General features: G+C 41.2%; 1 protein-coding gene and 1 pseudogene across 3 annotated transcripts in view; one reads left to right on the top strand and one right to left on the bottom strand.

The window, feature by feature from the left end:
- The first annotated feature begins 8467 nt into the window (after positions 1-8467).
- Positions 8468-26654, top strand: part of LOC148355614 (protein-glutamine gamma-glutamyltransferase K-like) — a 79246-nt gene continuing 61059 nt past the window's right edge. The window contains exons 1-2 of one of the 3 annotated variants that reach the window (XM_088349280.1): positions 8492-8593; positions 10942-11006. The gene's annotated coding sequence lies outside the window, so the exon portion shown is untranslated. Of the gene's footprint in view, positions 8594-10941; positions 11049-26654 lie in introns of those variants that run through there. The other 2 variants (XM_088349279.1, XM_088349281.1) reach the window with 2 other exon arrangements.
- Positions 24105-24242, bottom strand: LOC148355615 (U2 spliceosomal RNA; annotated as a pseudogene).

Here is a 26654-nt window from a genome sequence, read left to right on the forward strand (position 1 = left end):
AAATCCTAATTAACATTTAGATATTTTAACCAATAGTGAGAGAAAATACTCCATGGATTTCATTTCCTTTGGTATTACTGCATAGTATATTATTTCTACGCAATAACTTGTTATCATTGATCAGACTTTTAAAGGCCATTAGACTCACTACTTCACAGGAGTCACCAACATTTTGAAGCTGAGATTTTTTTGCCTACGAAGGCTGATCAGTTTTATAAACATTTCTAAAATAATAGTATGTAGTTACAACTTTATAGTTTGTAATTATTAGACATACTGTAAAAAATGGGCACAGTCCGCTAGTAAAACATCAGCCTTGTATTAGGGGACTGAGTGATCTACATATGTAGATTATAGGTGAATTTTTAAAACAATCTTGGAAGAAATCATGTATTTAAAGACCGATTAAAAGTCAAATCTCCTAGAAAATCGCAATAACCCATCACTGGTAAGCTATTTTCAGAAACTCTGTGGGCTACTCTGGTGTTCCTGGGGGGCTACCTGATGCCCGTGGGCACTATGTTGGTTACCCCCAACTTATGGATAAAAAAAAAAAAATCAACTCTTTTAAAAATCAGCTTTCTTTAACCCGCCACATCAAATCACGTCTAAGTTTAGTTTTCAATGTACAAAAAGTTTTGTGCAAACTGTGACTCAGACTAACGCAAAAGCTGGCAATTTATTTTTTTGCTCGTTTCTTATTGTTGCTTTAACAGCCAAGGTTCATGAGTGATGATCACGGCGTCGTCTACTTGTCACGTGTCGTGTATTTTCAATCACTCTGTGGCCAAAATCATTTTCTGTATTTATTGTAAATGTCACCAGAAGCGTCTATACGAAAACATTAAATGGTGTCACTTGCCTTAACATGGAATGCTTCCTGTGTGGTTTATGTACTGTGCTCAGGTATTTTCAAGAAAAGGAGTGTCCTCTGATTCAACCTGCAGGAATTGTGCTTTTTTTTTCTTTTCCTTTTTTCAAAGATTCTCTTTGTTGCTCATTCCATGAGATTATGCAACCTGAATTGTTAACATGTAACACACAAATGGTTGTATAAAAATTAACAATTGCTCCAAAAACTAAATTGGAATGAGCTGACGCAAAGTCGACCTATTTTCATTTTGTGTATTTCTTAATAAACATACAAAAAAAAATCAGATTGAAGATGATATACCGTATATTCCGGACTATAAGCCGCTACTTTTTTCCCAAATGTTCAGCCTTGCGGCTAATTCAGTGAAGCGGCCAATTTATTCTGTCATGTGTTCTACGGGCGAATCAAAAAGAAGGGGCGGCGCAAACGCGGGCTGATGGGAAGTGGGTTAAAGCTGAGTTACCAGTAGATCTGTCTGTTGTCGCAGCGGACATTAGTGGATCGATATTTTTCCCACCCTTAACTTTGGAAATATACATTTTGTTTCCTTGGATTACTTTCAACGGGACCCGGACTTTACAAGTCTGCATCATACGTTAATTACGGGTATCATTTTCTATTCATGATGCCGACTGTTGTTCTAGGATTGTGTACTATTGACTTAAGGATTGTGTCGATCCAAGGCTAGGATTTTGACTCAGCCTCTTGGCTGGGGGCTAGTGTCTCGGCCTATTGGCTTTGTAGTGTATTATGATTTGACCGATAACGGACGATGGATAATTGATAATGAATATAGAACAATCAACCCCTACAAAATCACAATTGTGGAATTTACAGCCTGGTCTGGATTAAACTTGTGATAGTATCAAAGTTTTGATGCGGGCGCATGCGGCTTATACCCAGGTGCGGCTTGTGTAAGTACAAAAGTGGAAAATCACTTTAAAAGTGGTGGGTGTGGCTTATAATCAGGTGCGCTCTATAGTCCGGACTTTACGGTTCACCCCTCAAAATCAATCACTTTTTAGTATAAAAAAGGTTTCAACACCATTGTTCTCCTGCATTACTTTTTTGCATGTGTATGAAAAGAATGGTAAAATCTATTCACTGTTGGACCAAAAACCTGTCCATTTCACATTATCGTCTTTCCTTTTCTTTCTTTGGTTCACCGCAGAATCGATATTTGTATTAGATACTGCAAATTGATTTCAAAGAGAACAATCCAAATCTATTTGTATTGCACTTTTCATACACCGAAATGCAACTCAAGTGCTTCATCAAAACATTCAATATACAATGAAATAAAACAACCACTCAGCCGCAGTGCTGCCTTCGATTTTTTTACATAACTTATAAAACATTTTTCAAAAGATCTTGATTAAATATACTCTTTGTACATTATTTATATGGAAAATCAAATTTTGCCACTCTTGGACTTCCTTACTTGTAGAATTTGACATATGACAAGAAACAAACATTTATGTGTGACAGAACCAGAACAGACCGAGGACCCACACGTGTAACGTTTTCACACAAGCTTTATTTTATGGGAATGGGGAAGTCGTGCGCATAGACACAAACGCCAGTGATTCGGCGATCGCTGGGCAGATGAAGGGAGACAGAAGTCCAGGACAGGACGGGACGGACAGGATCGATACCAGATACACGAGCAGATACCGGACAGACTGGATCGATACCAGACAGGACTGGACAGATGGGATCGATACTGGAGACTGGCGCAAGATATCGGACAGAATGAGACTGGCAGGATCGATACCAGATACTAGAGCAAGATATGAGACAGGACGAGATAGATGGGATCCATACTAGAGACTGGAGTCAGATATCAGATGGGACGAGACAAACGGGATCGATACCAATTACACGAGTCGATACCGGACAGAAGGGATCGATACCAGACAGGACTGGACAGATGGGATCGATACTGGAGACTGCCGCAAAATATCGGACAGAATGAGACAGGCAGGATCGATACCAGATACTGGAGCAAGATATGAGACAGGACGAGACAGATGGAGTCCATACTGGAGACTGGAGTCAGATATCAGATGGGATGAGACAAACAGGATCAATACCAGATACACAAGCCGATACCGGACAGAAGGGATCGATACTGGACAGGACAGACTGGATCGATACCGGACAGGATACACAAGCAGGATACAGGACAGAGTTAAAATACATGTCTTGCGGGTGCAGAGGTTCGTTGACGGACTGACAAGTGCTGAGTGAGCACTGAGCTTAAATAGGAGGGAAGCCAATCAAGCAGCGAGCTGCAGCTGGCGTCAAATGGGCGGGGCCAAGTGAGGGCAATGGGCAACCGTGACAACGTCCATATTTTGTACATCATTTATAAATTAATGGGCAAATAGTTTGTGCTCTTAATTAAATGAATACTTTGTAAATAAGTTTATAAATCACAGTTGGTCAAAAATGACAACAGCACGACTGCATATTATCCCCTTATACTGTATTTTTCTTTATTTCAATAAAGGGGGTAATTAATTAAAGGGAAATAAAAACTTTTAAATGTACAAAAAATTAACTAGGAAATCTGCCACCTCGTCAAGTAATAAATTTGCAAAAAGAAATTTAGAAATTTACAAAAAAACAATCTTCTGTATGAGAAATTGTGAGATTTTCTTCTTGCAAAGTCGTCACTTAAAAAAAACACCCGTTTTTAACCTGACATTTTTATCCTTTTCCCCATCAAAAATATTAAATCTCCCTAAAAATGACACATACTGTATGTACATATTCTTTGCTATCCAATTATTCTTGCTATTATTCAAAAATACTTTATAAAGTGGCGAGTCTGCGTGACGAATTTCACAAATTTAAGAGACAACAAACTTTTGTATGAGAAATAGTTGACTTTTTCTTGTGTATTCAGCGTTTTAATGAATCAGCCATTTTAAACATTATCTTCCTTTCCTTTCCTCGAAATTCAAATATAACCGGTTGTAGAAAAAATGTATTTGTGCTGTACTATATGTTAATATTATTTTTAAAAATTTATTTTTGTCTACATAAAGTAAAAATAATTTCGTTATTACTTAAAAATATGCCATACACCCAAAATATATTCTACCCCTAACACGCTGTGTAGTTTTTGTTTTCCACAAAATATTTTTTAAGAAACACATTTTAAAATATATGACCCTAATTCTTGGTTAGTGCGTGTGTGGCACAGTTCTGAAGTCATGAGATCGAACCTTCCTGTGTGGAGTTTGCATGTTCTCCCTGTGCCTGCGTGGGTTCCCTCCGGGCACTCCGGTTTCCTCCCACATTCCAAAAACATGCATGTCAGGTTAATTGGCCGGTCCAAATTGTCTCTAAGCAGGGTTGGGTAGGGTTACTCTAACTTGATTACTTTCAATTACTTTTGGATTACTCCAATACCAAATATGCTAATCAAAGACAATACAAACTAAATATGAATAAAATTATGACTCACAACACGTGGTAAGCTTTCTCTCCTGGCTTTGATCTCTGGCAAAACTAACATAATATGCGACAGAAACAAAATGAAAATAAATCTAAACAGCTTGCCAAAATCATTTTTGCCGTTCCATGTATTCCGTTACTCCCCAAGCCTGCACACAATTTAGTCATTTTATTCATATTTAGTTTCTTTTGTCTTTTATTAGCATATTTGGTATTGGAGTAATCCAAAAGTAATTGAAAGTAATCAAGTTAAAGTAACCCAACCCAACCCTGTCCCTAAGTGTGAATGAGTGATTGAGTTGTATGCCTCTGTGTGCAACTGGCTGACAACCAGTTCAGGGTGTCCCCTACCCACTGCCCGAAGATAGCTAGGATGGGCTCCAGCAACCTCCGCGACCCTACTGAGGATAAGTGGTGCAGATAATGGATGGACGAATGGACCCTGAAAGATTTTATCCATTTGACTATAACGAATATCGTAAAATTAACTACAAAATAAGTACATGTACTCAGTTTGATGCAGTAGAGAGATTCACTGACTGTTTTTCTTCAAGGTACATTAGAAGGTTAGGCTGTCTGAAATCCATCAGATGTCTTTTGATAACAGAATTCCTGTGAATGCTGACGTAAGAATGCCAGACACACATGGACAAACATCCGCGACGCCCTTCGGCGAGGCGGCGGCACGCCCATGGGAGGAGTCAGCACACCCATGGGAGGAGTCAGCACGCCCAATGGGGGGTGGCCGATGCCCCGACGTGTCAAAAAGACAGAAGACGGGAAAAAAAAGACAGACAGGAGCAGAGACAAAAAGATGAGAGGCTCGACAAGACTAATTAGACTAATTTGACAATAATTTGGCAAACTTCGATGGAATTCACTTAATAAATGATATAAGAAAATAAATCTGCCCCCTATGGAAAAGCCTGTCTCTTGTCAATACGTTTCCCTAAAATTAAGAAAATGAGCATGCATTGTTAGGAGAATAAAGTTTGTGTTTGGTTAATGGAGTCAGATAACTAATCCGAACAATTTGGTCAACGATATATTTGTAAATATAGTTTAATTCCTAACAACCCTAATTCTTTTTAAGAAAAAGAAACATTGTTTGAATGTATTTCTTTTTATGACATGTTCATCTCATTAATGTACTGTATCTATTTTTGCCATCCACAAAACATTACTAGTTTTATCATCTGACACCTTCCATCTCCATTACATACCCTGCTGGCCATCTTCACCGGGTAAGTTGTCCTTTCTACTTGCTGAAAGCCACTTAACCTAACAGTGCAGATAACATGTCAGTCTGTCATCTTATGTGTGATCTCCGACACAGAATGTATTATATGGACCATTACCTTCTCTTCCTCTATCCTCGCTCTTACAAAGATGAGGACGTCCATTTTGGATGGCACCGAAATGATGAGCAAAAGGGTTACGTTGAGGTCAAAGTCAAGTAAGAAGGTTCCTGACTGGATAAGTAAACTGCCATACGGCAAGGCATTCCTGTATTTTTAATTTTATACAGTGGTTCTCGACTATAATCCGTTCCAGAACCCTGTTCGAGAACCGATTTGTTCAATCACCGAAATCATTTTTCCCATTAAAAATAATGTAAATCGATTTAATCCGTTCCAACACCCTGAATGTTTACCATTAACGTAAACATGAAGCTAACCCAGGCTAATCGTACGTTCGCGTTATCGTAATCTTCCAGACGAAAGATTATGCTAACATGAACGTGTCAAAATAAAAAAATCAGGTCGTTTACAAGTCATTTAGCACCACAAGTGCCTAGTACTTCATTGGAAAGGGGCTCCGTTCCAACACCCTGAATGTTCACCTCGAATCATAAAGCTAACCCAGGCTAATCGTACGTTCGCGTTATCGTAATCTTCCGTACGAAAGATTACGCTGACACGAACGTGTAGAAAAAAAAAAAAGTTAAAAGAATTATGAATAGGGTTTCTTACCTTTGTGGTGGTCAGCAGAAGGCGCATGCTGTATTCCCTAGCAAGATCGGAAATTTGTACACCTCTTTCATATTTAGCTATTATGTCTTTCTTAAAGGCAATAGTTGTACGAACAACTTTTCCTTTTTCACCTGTCCTGCTTGCACCGACCTTCTTCCGAGGCATAGTTAGGGGCTAAAACACTCCGTTCACCGATATTAAAAGCGAAAGCGTAAAGAGGCAAGTGCGCACGTGGTTGGTCACGAGGGGTGTGGGCGATCTACACCATCTACACCCGCACGCCGCTCAGCATTGCACTCTAGCGTACGCACTCAGGCATTACCGGCGTTCGAACTCCGAATTTTGGACCGAACAGCGAAGCAAGAATTTCTCGACATTTCTGAGAGGCGTTCGAGAACCGAGGTTCCACTGTATAAGCCTTTGGAAACACATGGCATCTTGGTGAAGTTCCTATGCTCTTTATTTGTACGGTATTTGTATAACTGCTGTACTGTGTAATATAATATCCATGCCTTATTGTATATGCAGCAAGAATCATTTGACTTACATGATAATAAAATATATTACTAGCAAGCACAATGCACAAATGCTTTGATGAGGATTTAAGTATCAAGTTAGTTTGAATTTTACTTCTGGTTATTATTTTCATTTGCTGCAACTTAAAATATTGGTTACCATGACTTAAGCCCCCCAAAATGTTAGTATTATGCGACAAAAGATACCAGGAATAAAAGAAATGGAAATCTTGTGAAAGAATTGTAAAAACAATTGACGTTTGTAGGCCCTGCAACCTTTGCAATCGCACATTAGTCAATTCATTCAAAAGTGAAAAATAATTTTGCATTGCTGGAAAACTCAGCAAAATGTAACGTGATGTCAAGTTTTATTTGATAATGATTATCTTGCCACACTTGGGATTATGGTTGCTCACTGTTGTTTCAAGCGTTGCTCACCGACTTTGTGTGAACGCTCAGGCCCGTGGAAAATTACACGGAACATTGGTGACCAGATGATGAAGATGCTGCTTCTGAGTAAGATCAGGAGGTTTTTCCCTGATACTGGACACCATGGAAACCAGTGGTATCTGTTTCATTTGGGGGAAAAACCCCTACCTCAAAAAAACTGCCTGGAGGGGGATGGGCGCCAACATGCTATATTTGCCCAAGACACCACAGGAAGTGCCGCCCCGACGACCATGGTGGTTAAGGGATCCAGGTGAGGCATAGTCTAACTAAAGGGTAGAGAACCTATGGCTCGGGAGCCATATATGGCTCTTTTCATGAGTACATATGGCTCCGAAACTATTGCACATCTCTCTGTGGCGTTCCAAAGTCAAGTGATTTCATCCCGATTTTGGTCCATATAAAGCCAAAGCAACTTAACGCAGAGGTTCGATAACGAAACCATTTAAACTGATAACTAAAAACGCTGACAAACGACTTTGATTGGGTGAGCAGTACAGGTGGGCGGATCCCTGCACACAGCGCAAGGCATTTTCTTCTTTCTCTCTTGCTCAGTGCAGTCTACACCGAAAGTGGATATGACGATATGCTTATCGTTTGCAGTCATTTGTGACATTTTTACAAAAGAACTTTGCATGCACATTGTTTTGAAATCGTTATTGAGGACAAATTTCATGGAAAAAATTGCCTCAACACTCTTAACTGAAGGTGGAAGACAAATTGTAAATGGCATATTTATATTGATTTGGGACACAGGATTTGGCATTATTATCATTTCATACATTTGATTAAATCATCAAATGACACACAATGAAATCAAATGTGCTGAAGAATTAGCTTTTGTCCAGAGAGCGTGTTTGGCAGCTTTTTCAATTTTGTATAAAAATATATGATGTGGCTCTCTCAATTTTTTTTGAAACATTTTTTGCTTTTATGGCTCTTTGAGTCAAAAAGGTTCCCTGGCCCCTGGTCTAACTGCACCTCACTTCAACATACAATGGAAAATTGAGTTTTGACGTCTATAATCTTCAGATTGAATTTGAATTCGGCGTCTTGTTCATCACGGTTTAAGTCAGAAGCCTGCATTAAAAACATACTTTTGGAAAAGTTTTAAGACTCAAATGAGCGCGTGGGTGTGTAGTAAGAAGGGAGTGCCCTCAGCGTGAGCGCACGACTTAAAAGAGGCGTGAGCAACCAACATGCAAGCCGTCTCTGAAAACACCACAAAGCCTTCGGGAAAAGATAGACAATTTTTCTTTCTTCCTCCGCCCCCGCTCGCCATCCTTTTTTGTGTCCCAATTCGACTGCCAGTGCCCTGAGTGAGTCGTTCTATGATATCTTTATTTGCAGTTTTGGGGAACTCCTGGGACTTTCGGTGGAGACTTGCTGTCAGACTTGCTTTGTAAACAGTTTGTCCTGGAGATTTGAATCTGTTTGTTGTTTTGATGGCCAGGCTGTGCCGTTACTTTGCTGCATCGCGAGGAGAAATAGAACAAGTCAGTGGCAATTAAAGTCTCTTTCAGGATCTTCACTCGGAGCCAAAGCAAAAACAAAGGCCAGCTGTACTTTTATAGGATAAAATTTGCCACAGAGGGAAATAAACAGTTCTTTTTCCCAACTTTGCATCTTGTTCTAAAGCAAAAATAGTTACCGATGTGGCGTTTTTTTTTATTAACTTTGCTATGCCACTTATGAAACACTTAAAGGGACAGTGTGTGTCATTTAATGCCTCCTCGTGGTAAAAATCCTGTCATTGGAAAAATAAACCTATCAATTTAAATAATAAACAAAAATGAATGACCTACCATAAAAACATGCATTTTAAAAAAATACTTGTAGATCAGAATCGATAGCATTCACATAACATGAGCCTCACTAAGAGGGAGCTGACATGATAGTTGGCCATCCTGCTGCTAAGGGTACACCAAAAACCTTGTGGAATGTCATGTCCTGCACGGTTGTCATGGCGCCCAGCTGGCCCCGCCCCTTGACACCGGCTGAGACGCATTGGACTGATTGCTCTTGGAGTACTTAAGTGCGCTCCTTTGTACTGTGCGTTGCTGGAACGTTTGTTAAACCTGGTTAAACTCTGCGAGACTTCTGTTAAATCCTGTTAAATGCCTAGTTCTGTGAATCTGCCCGTATTTTGTCCTGTTTTGTTTTTGGTCTGATCCATTTGCTCGTTTTTGAGAACTTTTCTTTTGTTTCCTCCTCATCCTTCCCCCAATAAATCGTGAGTACGTCTACGCGAATGGGTCCTTTTTTTCCTGTTTCCCGCTCCGCTCCGTGACAGTGGAAGGCAGGACAAAAAAATGAGAAGTAAATGGGGCGTTTTGGTCACTTTAAGTCTCTGTACTTTGCATTCTTCCTTGTGCTTTTAAACACTCATTTTCTGTTGCATTTGATTAAGTTCCCTAAATAGGAGTTAAACTTCTGATATTTCCAAAGATAAAATTAATAAACACTTTCTATAGCAGTTTTCAAGTCATTAAAGACCTCCAAAGCACTTTACAATTTGCTTCACACTTACCTATCCACACATTTTTTGACAGGTCTAAAAAAACAAATATCATTAATATTATATTTGTGTATGATAAATAATAATAAGGGCAGCACGGCGGCCCAGTGGTTAGCGTGTGTGCGGCACAGTTCTAAGGTCTTCGGGAACCTCCTGTGTGGGTTCAAATCCAGCTACCGGACTTCCTGTGCGGAGTTTGTATGTTCTCCCCGTGCTTGTGTGGGTTTCCTCCCACATTCCAAAAACATGCATTTCAGGTGATTTGGCCGGTCCAAATTGTCCCTAGCTGTGGATGAGCGAGCGAGTTGTCTGTCCCTGTGTTCACTGCGATTGGCTGGCAACCAGTTCAGGGTGTCCCCTGCCCACTGCCCGCTGATTGCTGGGATGGGCTCCAGTACCCCCGGGATCCTACTGAGGATAAGCGGTGCAGCTAATGAGATGAGATGAGAAATAATAATAATAATGATTAATTCATGATCATAAATATGTTATTTTATGTTATTTTACAGTGTTAAAATCATCATGTTAAGTAAAACTTGAGACATTGTTGTTTGCTTTTCACATTTCTACTGCGCAAAAACTTTACTTTTTAATGATATTTTATGCTCAACAGTATGAACATTGTCACACCATGAACTCTCAAAGGCCTGAAACAACACCCGTTTTGTGTTTAAAAAAAAGTAACACAAGGAGAGGTTAACTCTAATTTGCGTGCGTATAAGACATTCCAGTTTGAATTTTACACTATAAAATGTGCTTTATTTGGCACGTGACAACAACAAAAAGGTAAACAATATATACAGAAATAGATTATGGATTCAAATGTGCAGTTTTTGATAAGAATGAAAACATTGCTATCCATTTTTTCCTTTATTTTTATGCAGATTATTCGTCCGTATCTTCTTTTTTCAAGTTTATATTTCATAATCCATTTTCCGTCCCTCATTTTCTGAACAGCAAGCTACATTTTTCAGTGTAAAACATAGCACTTATGGGCTACTTGATTTTACATGTTAGTTGGCTCAGCCCATTTGAATTCAATCCGAGGCGAGCTGACAGCGAGCACAGTGCGCGTAATCTTTGCAAGGCTGGCAAGCCTTTAAGCCAAACACTCCAAAAGTGAATGTTCCTTTTTGTTTTTTTCGACAGTCAGCCTCAACAACAAGCAGCCCGCAGGCGAAAGCAAGTCTCAAATGGTCCCCCTTGTTTCAGAGGTATCATCTCGCAAGAAGCCATGTTGAATCCGACATCACGCGGTAGGGGGTGGGCGTGTCTTTTCTTTTTTTTTTTTTTAATAAGTGGATGATCTTCATTCATGGGATTTTTTTTGCGCTCTGGGCGTTTGGTTGCGTGGAATGTCGCGCACCAGGTGATACAATCTGTCATGTGATTGTTCGACATTGACGGAATATCGCTGCAAAACACAGACAATACTTGTTTTGCTACCTGCAGTCTCTCTAGTACAGCATCATTGCACAGGGTAGAGTGCTTGAAATATTTGAAATGGCTTGAAATTCGTCTTCAAGGATTGAAAAGTGCTTGAATTTTGGGTGAAGTGCTTGTAGATGCTTGACATTGTTGTCATGATTTTCAACAAGTCTGCTTAACCCCATGCTGTATTGTCTACACCAGGGGTAGGGAACCTATGGCTCGGGAGCCATATATGGCTCTTTTCATGAGTACGTATGGCTCCGAAATAAAATGTAACTATTGAACATCTCTATGTGGCGTTCCAAATTCAAGTGATTTCATCCCAATTGTGGTCTATATAAAGCCGAAGCAACTTAATGCAGAAGATTGATAAGAAACAATTTAAACTGATAAATAAAAACACTGGCAAATGATTTTGATTGGGTGAGCAGTGCAGGTGGGCGGATCCCTGCACACAGGGCAAGGCACTTCCTTCTCTCTCTCTCTCTCTCGCTCAGTGCAGTCTACACCCAAAGTGAATATGTCGATATGCTTATCGTTTGCAGTAATCTGTGACATTTTTACAAAAGAACTCTGCATGCACATTGTTTTGAAACCGTTAAAAAAGCGTTACCGCTTTTATGGCTCTTTGAGTCAAAAAGGTTCCTGACTCCTGGTCTACACAGTTTTTGCCATTTTTAATATTTTGTTTTTGAATTAAATACAAAGATTATAGAAGAAAAAAACTGAGTGCTGACATTCCCATAGAGTGTTTAAATTGTTCTGTTACTTTTTTCTTTTTGTTCTCTATTTACTTTTTTTCCTTTGTTTGTTTCTTTTCTTTTTTTCTTTTCCTCTTGTTTCATTTTTCTCAGCTTTTTCACTTTTTTCTTTTTTGTTCTATTCCCCCTTCCTTTAAGTCATTTTGTGCATTACTTTACATAATATTTGGTCATATAGGGATGAAAGAAAAACAACCTGAAGAGCCGTTTAGGACCCGAAAGAGCCGGTTCCTTTTCGTGAGCCGAGCCGAAGAAGCCGGTTCTCGAAAAACTCTACTTACTTTACTCAACTTCGTTCTACTTCGACTTGGACTTCAAAATACCGCATTTAGAACACCGCGTCAGGGGAACCCTTGTACTTTTTACCTTCATGCACTGTAACTTTGACTTAATTCACTTCTCAATCAGCAATTTCGAGCCCTGATTTTTGTGAGCTGGCTAAATTTTCTTGTGCGCGGAAAAGTTTTGGGTAGTGCACAATTGCGCACACATGCAGTTTAGAGGGAACATTGCGCTGGATTTTCTTGTGCGCTGAGAATGTGCGGGCAGTTCGCGATTGCACACGCGCTCAGCTTAGAGGGAACATTGCTTGTACCTCAACTGTGTATGCCTGCCGGTCATCCATGATCATGGGTCTCCTGGTTGCTTCTCTGATTAGTTTTCTCCTTGTTAGGCCTAAAAGTGGAGAGAGATTGCCAGGTCTTGGTAGCTTTGCAATGGTTTCTCGTTTTTTTATGTTATCGCTTGCACAGTGCTGCAGAAGAGAATTGTAGGTGTGTAAATGTATGGAATCTTCTTGTATTCCATTCCTGCTTTGAACTTTTTCACAACTTTATCCCGCACCTGCCTGATGTGTTCTCTGGTCTTCATAATGCTGTCTGTTCTCCAGGGTTTGCTCCAGGTATGAGCCCATCACAGAGCCGGTGCTTTAATTTGAGACTTGACACGCGTGTGCACTTTATTTGTCATTGTTAACCATTTAGGTTGACATTAGATCATTCAGAAGTCATCGGGGAACTTCCAGAGTCTGTTGACTGAGCTGAAAAAATAGAGGGCCAATATCTTTGCAACACCTACTTTTCCTTTTTTCGTAGTAAATATAATGTAAAATGTTGAAATAATTTGGTTTTACTTCATGATTGTGTCGCACATGTTGATTCTTAAAAACGTTTTGAAATTTTAAGCCTGAATTTCAGCAATATGATAAAAGTTCTGTATTTTATTTTTGAAACCCAACTTTAGGAGCGTCTGTGTCAGCTTTTAATTACATTATGATCAGAAACTATAAAATGGTGTCAGTATTATTGGTATTTGTATCTAAAAAAGCCAGTGTGAGAGATTTCTTCTGTACAGTGTCACTAATTTAGGTGAATACAACGTTTTACAGGATTCGTACAGGTGTTTGAAATCCTTGAAAAGGCTTAAATTTTAATGTGTTTGATGTTTGAAAAGTGCTTCAATTTGAGTGATGTAAACGCTTGAAATATTTACCATGTTTCCCAGCAGTCTGACTCAATAAACCACACTTTAAATGAAGAAAGATAAAACAAGTCTGCTGAAAAGTGAAGCCGACATGCCCGAGTTCACACATAAGTTAAACTTCAGAAGAATTGACTTAACCTTTTCTATACAGTTTGACGTCACCAATAGGCAAGGCAAGGCAAGTTTATTTGTATAGCACAATTCATACACAAGGCAATTCAAAGTGCTTTACAGAAATGGCAGACAGGTTAAAAACACACAATAAGACATTGAACATTTCAAATGTGGTTTTAAAAATCCATTAAAACCACAGATAAAACATATTAAAATCAACGAATTAAAATAAGGTAAACGTGAAGAGTGCAGATAGAACCCTTTCAGTTGTATGCACCGTTGAACAGAGCTGTTTTCAGCCTGGACTTAAACATTGTCGGAGTAGACGCCTGTCTGACGTCATCAGGAAGACTATTCCAGAGTTTAGCTGGATGGAACTGAAACGCAGCTTCACCCTGTTTAGTCCTGGCTCTGAGCACCAACAGAAAGCCTGTCCCTGAGGTTCTCAGGGTCCGAGATGGTTCATATGGGACCAACATGTCACAGATGTACTTTGGTGCTAGACCAGGAAGAGACTTGTACACCAGCAGAGCTGTTTTAAAGTCTATTCTCTGAGCAACAGGAAACCAGTGCAGAGACTTGAGCACAGGACTAATATGGTCGTACTTCCTGGTTCTAGTCCGGACCTGAGCAGCAGCGTTCTGGATGTTCTGCAGCTGTCTTACAGCTCGTTTAGAAAGTCCAGTCAGAAGGCCGTTAAAGTCGTCTAACCTAAATAAATAAATGCATGAATATGTTTTTCTAAGTCTGGTTTAGACAGTAAACCTTTGATTCTGGCAATGTTTTTGAGATGGTAAAATGCTGATGATATTATCAATTTAATGTGGCTGTTCAAGTTTAAGTCCGAGTCCATTATTACCCCGAGATTTCTAACCTGATTTTTAGCTTTTAAACTAAGTGATTCCAGATGACACTTTCTCTGGGTTTTTGTGGGCCAAAGACAATGACTTCAGTCTTGTCTGAGTTTAGTTAGAGAGAGTTGTTTTGCACCCACACAGTGATCTGTTGGAGGCAGTGACAGAGTGAGTTCACAGGCCCATGTTCTCCTGCTGTCAGCGAGATGTAAATCTGAGTGTCATCTGCATAGTTATGGTAGGACACGTTATTACTGCGTATTAACTGGCCCAGGGGCAGCATGTAAAAATTGAACAAGAGGGGTCCCAGGATGGACCCCTGGGGGGACCCCACAGGTCACTGCCAATTGGTCTGACACATAGTACTGTCATTAAGAAAAAATTATCAGGAACCTTTGATATAGCAAAAACCTATGAAATGGAGCACAGAAATTTGATTTCATTTTTAATGCCCCATTCAGGAAATGAAAGCTGCTGGTTAGATAGATAGATAGATAGATAGATAGATAGATAGATACTTTATTCATCCCCTAAGGGAAATTCACATTTCCAGCAGCATCCCTGAGCTGAGAACAATACAATAATAAAGCCAAAAGAATACAATATACAAATACCCAGTGTGACGTGCAAATGCCCACTTTAGCATGTTATATAGAGTAACTAAATAGTGCTACACAGAACACATAATACAGTAAGATTCGGTAATATCCAATGTAGGTGGTGTGGTTTAATGTGGGCCTTTACTCTGCCGGGTGGAGTTAAAGAGCCTCATGGCATGAGGAAGAAAAGATCTCTTCAGTCTGTCCGTAGTACAAGACAGTGACAGCAGTCTGTCACTGAAACTGCTCTTCTGTCCGGAGATAATGCTGTGAAGCAGATGCGATGGATTGTCCATGATTGACCTCAGCTTTTTCAGTGCCTGTCTCTCAGCTACTGTTGTTAGGCTGTCCAGCTCTTTGCCCACAACAGAGCTCGCTTTCCTAGCCAGTTTATTGAGACGAGAGGCATCCTTCTTCTTGACGCTGCCTCCCCAACACGCTGCCGCATAGAAGAGGGCGCTTGCCACTACTGTCTCATAGAATATTTTCAGGAGCTTTTTGCAGATGTTGAAGGAGGCCAGCCTTCTGAGGAAGTAAAGTCGGCTTTGCCCTTTCCTACATAGAGCTTCTGTGTTGGCAGTCCAGTCCAGTTTGTTGTCCAGCTGCACACCCAGGTATTTGTAGGTCTGGACAAATTCTACACATTCTCCCTTGATGGTTACAGGAACCGGGTGAGTTCTGGTTCTCCTGAAGTCCACCACCATCTCTCTGGTCTTGGTGGTGTTTAGGTGCAAGTGGTTTGCATCGCTCCATCGGACAAAGTCCTGAATAGATTTCCTGTACTCCTCCTCCTGCCCGTTTCTGATACATCCCACGATCGCAGTGTCATCGGCAAACTTTTGCACATGGCAGGACTCAGAGTTGTACTTAAAGTCCGATGTATATAGAATGAATAGGAACGGAGAGAGAACGGTCCCCTGCGGAGATCCTGTGCTGCTAACCACGGTGTCCGATGTACAGCCCCCCTGTTTCACATACTGCGGTCTGCCTGTCAGGTAGTCAGTAATCCATTCTACAAGGTGTGAGCTAACTCCCATCTCTGTCAATTTCCTACTCAGTAGCAGAGGCTGTATGGTATTGAAGGCACTAGAGAAGTCCAAAAATGTAATCCTCACAGCCCCCTTCGCCCTATCCAGGTGAGAGAGGGATCGGTGTAACATGTATAATATAGCATCCTCCACTCCCACCTTCTCCTGGTAAGCAAATTGCAGTGGGTCGATGGCGTGACTGACCTGTAGCCTCAGGTGGTGCAGCAGCAGCCGCTCCATGGTCTTCATCACATGTGATGTCAGGGCGACTGGCCTGAAGTCGTTGAGTTCCTCTGGTCTTGATTTCTTTGGGACTGGGATGATGCAGGATGTTTTCCACAGCTCAGGGACCCTCCCCTGTTCAAGGCTCAGGGCTCAGGTTACGTATTTGGCTTAGGATTTATCAAATTTTCTGGTTCTTTTTCCTACATGCAGCAATAAGTAATCTCAAACAACAGGGATATGGAGTGAACCACATTGGATTTCTTCTTAAAATAGTACAGGAAAAATGTTACTTTAAAAGTCCTTGAAAATTGCTTGAAATTGGCAATGAAAAGGTGAATGAACCCTGGTTATAGTGGAATTCTCCCATTCCTTCTAAGCTAGTACACTGATCGGATTAATCTTCAGTGCAAACTCTGCATCTAATACATGAAAGATTGTCATCTGGTTTGCGTATATTAGCTGTTCATTGGGTTGTTGTGGATTTTTTAGAGCGCATTGTTAAAATATGACAGAGGCAGTCGCTAGCGGCGTGCCACACTCGAGATTCAAGTTGTTTTCTTTGCTGTCTGTCTGTCCGCTCGCAGCCCACTCATTGTCTGGACGCCATTTTCATATGAATGCAGCGCCAGCCCATTGTCGTCGCATAGCGATTTCCCTACAAAGGGCCGGGATCAGCGAGGCGGCGCATCACGGCACTCCTTTGAAAACTGTAAATAAAGTACGGGGCAGCATGCAAAAGGAAATCCGTAAGCGCTTTCTATTTTCCAAAATTTGCGGTTCTGCAAATTTTGTTTAAGCTTGGTGGAGAAGCAGGGGTAAAAATCCAGCATTTTTCAAGCAAACTTTTTCTGATATGCTCTTGGGAAAACATCGAGCAGCCTAAACTGGTGAAAATCATTATGGGTTAAAAATCAAATCTGAATAAAGTGCTATCATTAGTGCATTTTTGCTATTATTACCAGCTCGGTGGCTTGTGGGTAAGGCACCCGCTCCGAGACTGGGAGGTCGCTGGTTCAAGCCTCGGCCGAGTCATACGTAAGACTTACAACATTGACGCTCGGCATTATGGGTTGGAATTGGGGGGGTTTGGTCACCTAATGACTCCCAATTGGGTCTAAAATGGCGGCGCCCTGTTAGGCTGCGGCTACATGGGCTCGCTAAAGTTTAACTGTACGGGTCAGATGTATCGACATTTCGTTCTGTGTGCATGGGCACAAGAATGACAATAAAAATAAATTCTATTATATCATAACTGTTATTATTAATATTATTACAATTGTTGTCATATAATTGGTGTGTTTAATAGGGAAAATGAAGGGTAGGGAATATAAGCATTTGCTTTTGACTACCCCTTTTCAAACATATTACGTGATATTATTTTGTTGTTGAGTTATTGTTTTTGTTCTGTTTTTATTTTAATGTTCGAATAAAGTTTTCATTCATTCATTCATTCATCAACATTTGGAACTTGACCTTTTCACTGCAATATGAGAATTGTATATTCCATCTGACATAGCAAACAATTTGACTTATTTTAAATATTATTGTTTAGATAGGAAAACATGTTTAAGTAAGATAATTAATACTTAAAACAAGCCACATTTTCTGCCATTGCATAATGTATATTTTTTAGCACTATAACTGTGTTGTATTAAAAAAAGAAGGTTAGCAAAATGGTTAAACCAAACCTGGTAAAAGCCCCTAAAATAAATTGATGCATGCATGTTTACCTTTTTTATATTTTGGAAGAGGTCTTTTATTTTTTTCTTTTACTTCTCAAAAAGTCAAGTGAAGTCAAAAGAGATAAATCTAAATTAGTGCCATTGATGGCGATATATTCAAAGCTCATCTTTCAATTTAAAGGGACAGTTTGTATTCGACCACTAGATTTACCTATAGTCTGTAGTGCACCTGAACACAAAGCACAGGGAAGAATACAAACTACGGAGACCGAAAGTGTCCAAAACCGGTCTCTTTTCTCCATTTCTACCCAGCCTTTCGCAAGGTTTTAGTTTTTTTTGGGTACCCGTAGCAGTGAGATAGTGGACAATTATGTGATTTTTCTGTAGGTGAGCCTCGTGCTTTGTAAGATGAATAATAATTTCTCAACCGCTGGGTAGTTTTAAAAATCCACTTTTATTAAATAGTTCATGTATTTTTCTTATTATTAAAATGAATATAATTTTTTTTATTAATGTTTTTTCACCACCTACGAGGTGGCAATTAATACACAATGTCCCTTTAAAACTACTGGTCATTGTTCGATGCAATGCTTTTCTTAGCATTGTCTCAATTTAAGTCATTGGTGGACCCTGATCCGGCCTGCTAACCGTATGTTTGAGACCCCTGATCTACATAAAACTTAAGTCCGCCTCCTCAAAGTAATTTGAATCTTAAAAAATACTAATAATAATAAATAAATGCCCATTTTATATATGTTGCAGTGATCCATATGCGTTCATATCACGTCTTGAAAACGTCCTAGTGTGAGTTGGGTTAACTTTAGTGTGAAGAAAACTGGCCAAGTCTTGAAAATCTGAGCACACGCTCACTTCCTCCTTCCTCAAGGCGCTCCCCCACTCATCAATCAAAGTCGGCATCAGTGAATTGGATCTTGAGCGCCTTTGATGGGATCAACACGTTGCACTTCCCGCTTCCTACCACTGGGGAGGAAGCCCGGGATGAAAGACTAACGATTATATCTCCAGAAACTCAATACTTGTCAGGACTTCTCAGTGTCCTCTTGAGTCAACAAAAACCGTCCGTTTTTCGAGGCATTATATTATTTTGTATTATATCACATTATCCATCCATCCATTTTATTATATTGCATTTTATCATATTATACATCCATCCATCCATCCATTATCTGCACCGCTTATCCTCAGTAGGGTCACAGGGGTGCTGGAGCCCATCCCAGCCATCTTCGGGCAGTGGGCAGGGGACACCCTGAACTGGTTGCCAGCCAGTCGCAGGGCACACAGGGACAGGCAATTTTATTATATTGCATTTTATCATATTATACATCCATCCATCCATCCATTAACTGCACCGCTTATCCTCAGTAGGGTCGCGGGGGTGCTGGAGCCCATCCCAGCCATTTTCGGGCAGTGGGCAGGGGACACCCTGAACTGGTTGCCAGCCAGTCGCAGGGCACACAGGGACAGACAATTATATTATATTGTATTTAATCATATTATACATCCATCCATTAGCTGCACCGCTTATCCTCAGTAGGGTCGCGGGGGTGCTGGAGCCCATCCCAGCCATCTTCGGGCAGTGGGCAGGGGACACCCTGAACTGGTAGCCAGCCAATCGCAGGGCACACAGGGATAGACAACTCGCTCGCTCATTCACACCTAGGGACAATTTGGACCGGCCAATCCACCTGAAATGCATGTCTTTGGAATGTGGGAGAAAACCGGAGTGCCCGGAGAAAACCCACGCAAGCACAGGGAGAACATACAAACTCCGCACAGGAAGTCCGGTAGCTGGATTTGAACCCATGACCTCAGTGTCTGTGACGCACACGCACTAACCACTGCGCCGCCCTGCTGCCCATATTATATTATATTATATCATGTATTTTACTATATTTTATTATATATTATAATATATTATATCATACCACAGTGGACAGTATTCTGGCATACAAGCTTACTGTATTTTTTAAATCTTTCTCTTCTCTTCTCCTCATTTCTATTATGCCCCAAAATATTTAATATTCAGGCAACTCGTTTACAACTACACTTAGCAATTTTAGTGAAATTGCGTGGGAATGCTGGAGAGCTCAACACTGGGCTGCTCCAGAAGCTTTCGTGCAGGGGTCCACAACCTTTTTTAAGCAAAGTGGTACTTTTTGTTTTGTTTTTTTAGAGTGAAGGGCAACCACTTATATATGCATTTTGGTTGGTCAATCATTTAATGCTTATTCAGATTTTTTCTTCTTCTTGGTTACAATGAAAAAATGTGGTACAGTTTTTACTCTTGGACACCTGCAATGTATATTGCTTAGGATGCCAGGGTTGTTGTTATTTTGACTATGTGCACAGTTTACCTAATTGTCCCTATTGGCCAATAATATTCCTGTTCTTTGATTACCCCACCATTTAGGGCTGAATAAAAAGAAAGTCCTTGGGAATGAACCTTTAGTTTGTTGGCTTTTTTGCATCTTCATGGTTCTCCTTGCGAGTTCAAAATTCTTTGATGTCTGCCCTCGTTGTTTCGGGTGTCCACTAAGCTATAAACTTATCACAGAATGTTACTACTATGTTCCCACTGTATTATTATTGTGTAATCACCAGGTAGTAATTATTTCAAAGTAGGGTAAACCACCAAAACACCATGTCAGATAGAATTATTATTCCCAAGAAAACTACAATGACCCATCACTAGTGAGTTCTTACAAACTGCAGTCCACTCAGATGTTCTTATGGGGCACCTCGTTTGAGACCTGCTGCTTAAGTGGAATAATAGTTTCCTGATACTTGATTCAACTAAGTTCTCTGACTTACGGAAAAACAGGAGAAGAAGAAGATTTATACATGACCTGTTGTAAATGACATCTAATTGGGTAAAAACAGCGTAAGATAACACAAAAAATTATTATTGGGGCGGCAGTAGCTCAGGAGGTAGAGCGCTCGTCTTGGGATCAAGGGATCCCAGTTCGAATCCCGGCTTCTCCGTGTTACATGTCGAAGTGTCCTTGGGTAAGACACTGAACCCCTAATACTTCCAATAAGCAGGTTAGCGTCTTACATGGCTTCAATACAAGGCCGCTATTGGGAAATGTTAGCACGCTGTAAAGCGCTTTAGGAAGTCATTGACTTGAAAAGTGCTATATAAATGCAGATCATTTCATAGTAACAATAATTGTAGTAGGATTTCAACCATGTATTGACCGCTTTCCATGTATAGTTTCTACCTCAAGGTTATAATGACTCTTGTGAGAGGGACAATTTGACCAAACGATGAGACGTGTGTCCCACCATGTTCAAACATAAGGGTGTCCATATGTGCACTTGGCACCAGAACAACCTAAGCCACAGTTCGATGATCGACTTTGTGGTCGTGTTATCGCAACTGCGGCCGCATGTTTTGGACACTAAGGTAAAGAGATCACCACCTTGTGGTGAGGTGGCTCTGATGGTGGGGGAAGATGCCAGTCCAACCAGTTGTGAGGGTCTGTTGGGAACGGCTTGCAGAATCTCCTGTCAGAAAGAATTTCAATTCACACCTCCAGCAGAACATTGCCCATGTCTCAAGGGAGGCTGGTGACATTGAGTCAGAGCGGACCATGTTCCATACCTCCACCCTCGAGGTGGCTGATCGAAGCTGTGGCCGTTAGGTAGTCGGTGCCTGCCGTGGCGGCAACCCTCAGACCCGTTGGTGGTCACTGGCGGAAAGGGATGCCGTCAAGCTGAAAAAGGGGTTATACTCCCAAGAGCGCCTTGGGAGTATGGGGTACCGCACAGTCTTACCAGGGCTGTGCAGTCCCTGTATGCCCGGTGCCAGAGTTTAGTCCGCATTGCTGGACGTAAGTCGGCTTCGTTTCTAGTGGGAGTTGGATGACTTCAGGGTTGTCACTGATTCTGTTTATAACCTTTATGGACATAATTTGTAGATGCAGCCTTGGTGAGGAAAGGGTCAGGTTTGGGAGCCTCAGCATTGCATCGCTGCTTTTCACAGATGATGTTGTGTTGTTAAATTCCTCAAGCTGTGATCTTCAGTCCTCACTGGAGCGATTGGCAGCCGAGTGTGAAGCGACTGGGATGAAGATCAGCACCTCCAAGTTTGAGACCACAGTACTCAGCCGGAAAAGGGTGTCATACTCCTTACGGGTTGAGGATGAGATCATACCCCAAATAGAGGAGTTGAAGTATCTCAGGGTCAAGTGAAGGTAGGATGGAGCAGGAGATCAACAGACAGATCGGTGCATCATCTGCTGTCATGCAGACCCTGTACCGGTCCATCATGGTGAGGAGGGAGCTGAGCCAAAAGGCAAAGCTCTCGATTTACCGGTCGATCTACGTTCCTACCCTTACCTGTGGTCATGTACTGTGGGTCATGACTGAAAGAACACAATCCCGAATACAAGTGGTTGGACTGAGTTTCCTCCGCAGGGTGGCTGGGCTCTCCATTACAGATAAGGTGAGAAGCTCAGTCATCCGGGAGTGACTCGGTGTAGAACCGCTGCTCCTCCGCATTGAGAGGAGCAGTTGGTGTGGCTCAGATAAGGATGCCTCCTGGACGCCTCCCTCGGTAGGTGTTACGGGCATGTCTCACCAGCAGGAGGCCTCCGGACGACCCAGGGCACGCTGGAGAGACTTTGTGTCTAGGCCTGCCTGGAAATGCCTCCGGATACTATCGGATGAGCTGAATGAAATGGCTCGGGAGGTCTTGGCTTCCCTGCTGAGGCTGCTGCCCTTGGATGGATGGATGGATGGATGGATGGATGGATGGATGGATGGATGGATGGATGGATGGATGGATGGATGGATGGATGGATGGATGGATGATTGAGACGGGTAATAACAAGTGCTGGAGTTGATCAGTTTTTTTCTTTTTACAATAAAAATTTGAATTAAATGAAACGCATTGTAATGGGCTTGTGAGTATAGAATAAGGCTGCAATGATTATATAAGTGGCCTTTCAAAATGGATTACCATCATTTTTATACCAAAGGGGCTGAACACAGAATTTAGTGGAAAATTCCCTCTGCACCATCTTTACATCTGTCCTTTGTTCGGCCCGAAACTCATATGATTATGACCATACATAGACAGTGACACGATTCACTATTACGACACATGGATGAATGAAGCTGAAAGCCAATGGTTAAAGTACAATTCACGTAGATAACTGTCAGGGATATAGAATAGATAGATAGATACTTTATTCATCCCCGTAGGGAAATTCTCACTTCCAGCAGTATCCTTGTGTTGAAAATAAAACAATAATAAAGTAAAAGGAATATAATACATAAATATCCGATGTAACGTGTTGATATAGGGTATTTATAAATAGTGCTACATAAAATACACACTGTAATAAAAATACGGCAATATGCAATGTGGGGGTGTGATTTAATGTGGGCTCTTACTCCCCTGGGTGGAGTTAAAGAGCCTCATGGCATGAGGAAGAAATAATATCCTCAGTCTGTCTGTGGAACAAGACTGTGACAGCAGTCTGTCGCTGAAGCTGCTCTTTTGTTTAGTAAGTTAGGTCTGTAGGCTGGAGCACATATAGAGCAGTGTTTCCGCACCTTTTTTGAAAAAAGACTACCGTAATTTCCGGACTATAAGCCGCTACTTTTTCCCCAGATTTTCAAACCTGCGGCTTATTCAGAGATGTGGCCAATTTATGTAACTTTTCTAACGGGCCGCCAGCGGCGCTCGAGTATGAGAGGTAAGATTTAGACCGGTGAAATATATGTGCCGAGGAAGATCGCAACTTATGAGCGTAAACATACCCTCGTCGTGCAAATTGCACAAAATGGGCTCATGACGCAGCTACTATGTCAAAGGCAACCGGCATATTACTGGAAAGTATTGAAGTAAGGGAGCGTGGAACGACGTCATCATGGCATAATTTCTTTCCGACATTGAAAAAAATTTTTTGGATGTCTTTACCAATAAGGAAGAAACGGGTAGTCTGCCGGGGATTTTGTAAGGTTTATTGTTCTATATTCTTTATCATTTATCCATTATCCGTTATCGGTCAAATCACTATACGCTACAAAGCCAAGGGGCCGAGACACTTGCCCCTAGCCAAGAGGCTCAGTCAAGGTCCTAGCCACAGAGCAAAGCAGCGTTCAGTGCGAATGCACCGTTCCCGGAGGTACTGCAATACCGGGCCGATGCGTGAAGTGGACAGAGCAACCTCTTATTCCATCTCCCGATTGCAAAAATCAAATGTAACATTATAGATAGTGCACAAAATCGGGACGAAACATTTGGAATCCCACATCTGGCGACTTCATAGATAGTACACAAATCCAGGCCCATAGTAACTTCATAGATGGTACACAAATCCAGAACCACAGAGATTCTTTCGATTACGGCTTTTAGTTCCTTAACGGACTGATTACCAGGTATGCGAGCGTCTTTTTAGTAGCGTGAGGCTACCTCCCAAAGGCACAGTTTAGGATGAAAGTTATATTATTATTATTAAAGCTTTGAAAACTCTCTCGGTGTACCGTCTTTCTTTGTAAATATGTGTAATATGTATTTGTAACTGTATATTTTTGTAATGGGCAGCACGGTGGCGCAGTGGTTAGCGCATGTGCGGCACAGTTCATGTCTTGGGAACCTCCTATGTGGGTTCAAATCCAGCTCCAGACTTCCTGTGCGGAGTTTGTATGTTTTCCCCGTGCTTGCGTGGGTTTCCTCCGGGCACTCCGGTTTCCTCCCACATTCCAAAAAAAACATGCCTTTCAGGTGGATTGGCCGGTCCAAATTGTCCCTAGGTGTGAATGAGCGAGTGAGTTGTTTATCCCCGTGTGCCCTGCGATGGCAACCAGTTTAGGGTGTCCCCTGCCCAGTGCCCGATGATTGCTGGGATGGGCTCCAGCACCCCCGCGACCCTTCTGAGGATAAGCGGTGTAGCTAATTAGATGAGATGAGATTTTTGTAATGTATTTATTTGTATTTATTTGAAACACTTATTCTGCACGAGCACATTTAAAAAGAGGGGCGGAGCAAACGCCAACGCTGATTGGAAAGTGGGGACCGGTAAAAGTGAGTTTTTGTGGACACGGCGGACAATAATGGATATATATTTTTCCCACCCTTACCTTTGGAAATATACACATTTTTTTTTCCTTGGATTACTATCAACAGGCACCCAGAATCTGCAGGTCTGCAACACATTTTAAGTACCTATATCATTTAGCGTTCATTTTGACGGCTGTGATTTTTGGACTGTTGGCTTCAATGAAGGACATTTAGTTCCAATCGCGGGACTTGAAGTTTGGCTTGGATTGATCTCATGTTTGTTTCATGTGGGTTCATGCGGCTTATATACAGGTGCGGCTTGTGTATGGACAAAATCGGTTTTCCCCTTAAAATGTGATGGGTGCGGCTTTTAATCAGGTGCGCTCTATAGTCCGGAATTTACGGTAAATATATATCCCTGAACTACCTAATGACCAGTTAATTGAAATAAAAGAAATAAAATCATAATTTGCTGCCACCTACTGATTTGGATGAATCCTACAGTTACTCGGCTGATCACGGAAAGAAAGCAAATATACCGAACAACTGCAATTTCTTGCGTCACGCTCCACAAGGTTGAAAAACACTGATATAATAGGTACAAAGTCATCCTGTGGGTGTAGCCAATGAAAGGAAATATATGTTCTAATTGAATCAAGGCAAGTAAAAAAAGTTGCCAAGTGGGTGTATTGTTTCAATATTGTCAGGGAACAAGCCCTGAAGAGACGTAAAGATTAATGAGAGGACAAAAGAATGTAATTACCAAAGCGCTGCTATGACAAGAGCATCTCCTTTATTGAAATTCCTTTTCAACGTTTTATTGTTTCTTTTTTAACACCACGGGTTACGGATACATTTTTCTTCCCTTACTACAGAGCGGCAGAGGCTCTCAGCGGGTGGGGGGACCGAAGAGGGAAGGAGGAATCAGGGCTGTCAGGAAACAAAGGATGATAGTGCTAATTAAAAGTGAGTCATCGCTAATGGCGCTTCAAAGCTAATGGTGAACCCTCTTTCAATGAGAAACGGCTTAGGAGGCGGACCGAGCTGTAAGATCAATCGCCGGAGGTGTTGAGCGTTTAACTTTGAAGGCGGGATTTACACTGCGGCTCTAATTATCATTTAATGCCCGATCTGTTTTTATTTATTTATTTTTCTTGTTGTTGTTGTTAGGAGGATTAAGGTGCAGCGGAAACCTAAGAAAGTCCATGTGACATTCAACTATATGGTGAATGGGGATTGGCCCACGCCTGCCACTGGGTTAAGAGCGTCTGATGTACGACGTTTAAAGTTCAGCTGTTCGAGGAGGTTTTTTTTCTCATTTGTTTTTCTCAGCAGAGGCCTGAGACTTTTGTTTCAGAGTTTTTGATTCACTTGGGCAGTGAGATCCGATCTGCAACCTCAGTGGAAATGTTTAAATCTAAGCTTAAAACACACTTCTCTATAGCATATGAATAACCTGTACAGTGGAACCTCGGTTCTCGACCATAATCCGTTCCAAAACCCTGTTCGAAAACCGATTTGGTCGTTCACAGAAATTTTTTTCCCATTAAAAGTAATTGTAAAATCGTTTTAATCCGTTATCCTCACTGTAAATGTGGAACTGGAGTCGTCAATTTCGTTGTCACAGCATACCCCATGTTGTAACAATGACAA

The sequence above is a fragment of the Urocampus carinirostris genome, chromosome 12 (assembly GCF_059441175.1).
Source record: "Urocampus carinirostris isolate Australia breed hairy pipefish chromosome 12, RoL_Ucar_1.0, whole genome shotgun sequence".
Lineage (NCBI taxonomy): Eukaryota > Metazoa > Chordata > Actinopteri > Syngnathiformes > Syngnathidae > Urocampus > Urocampus carinirostris.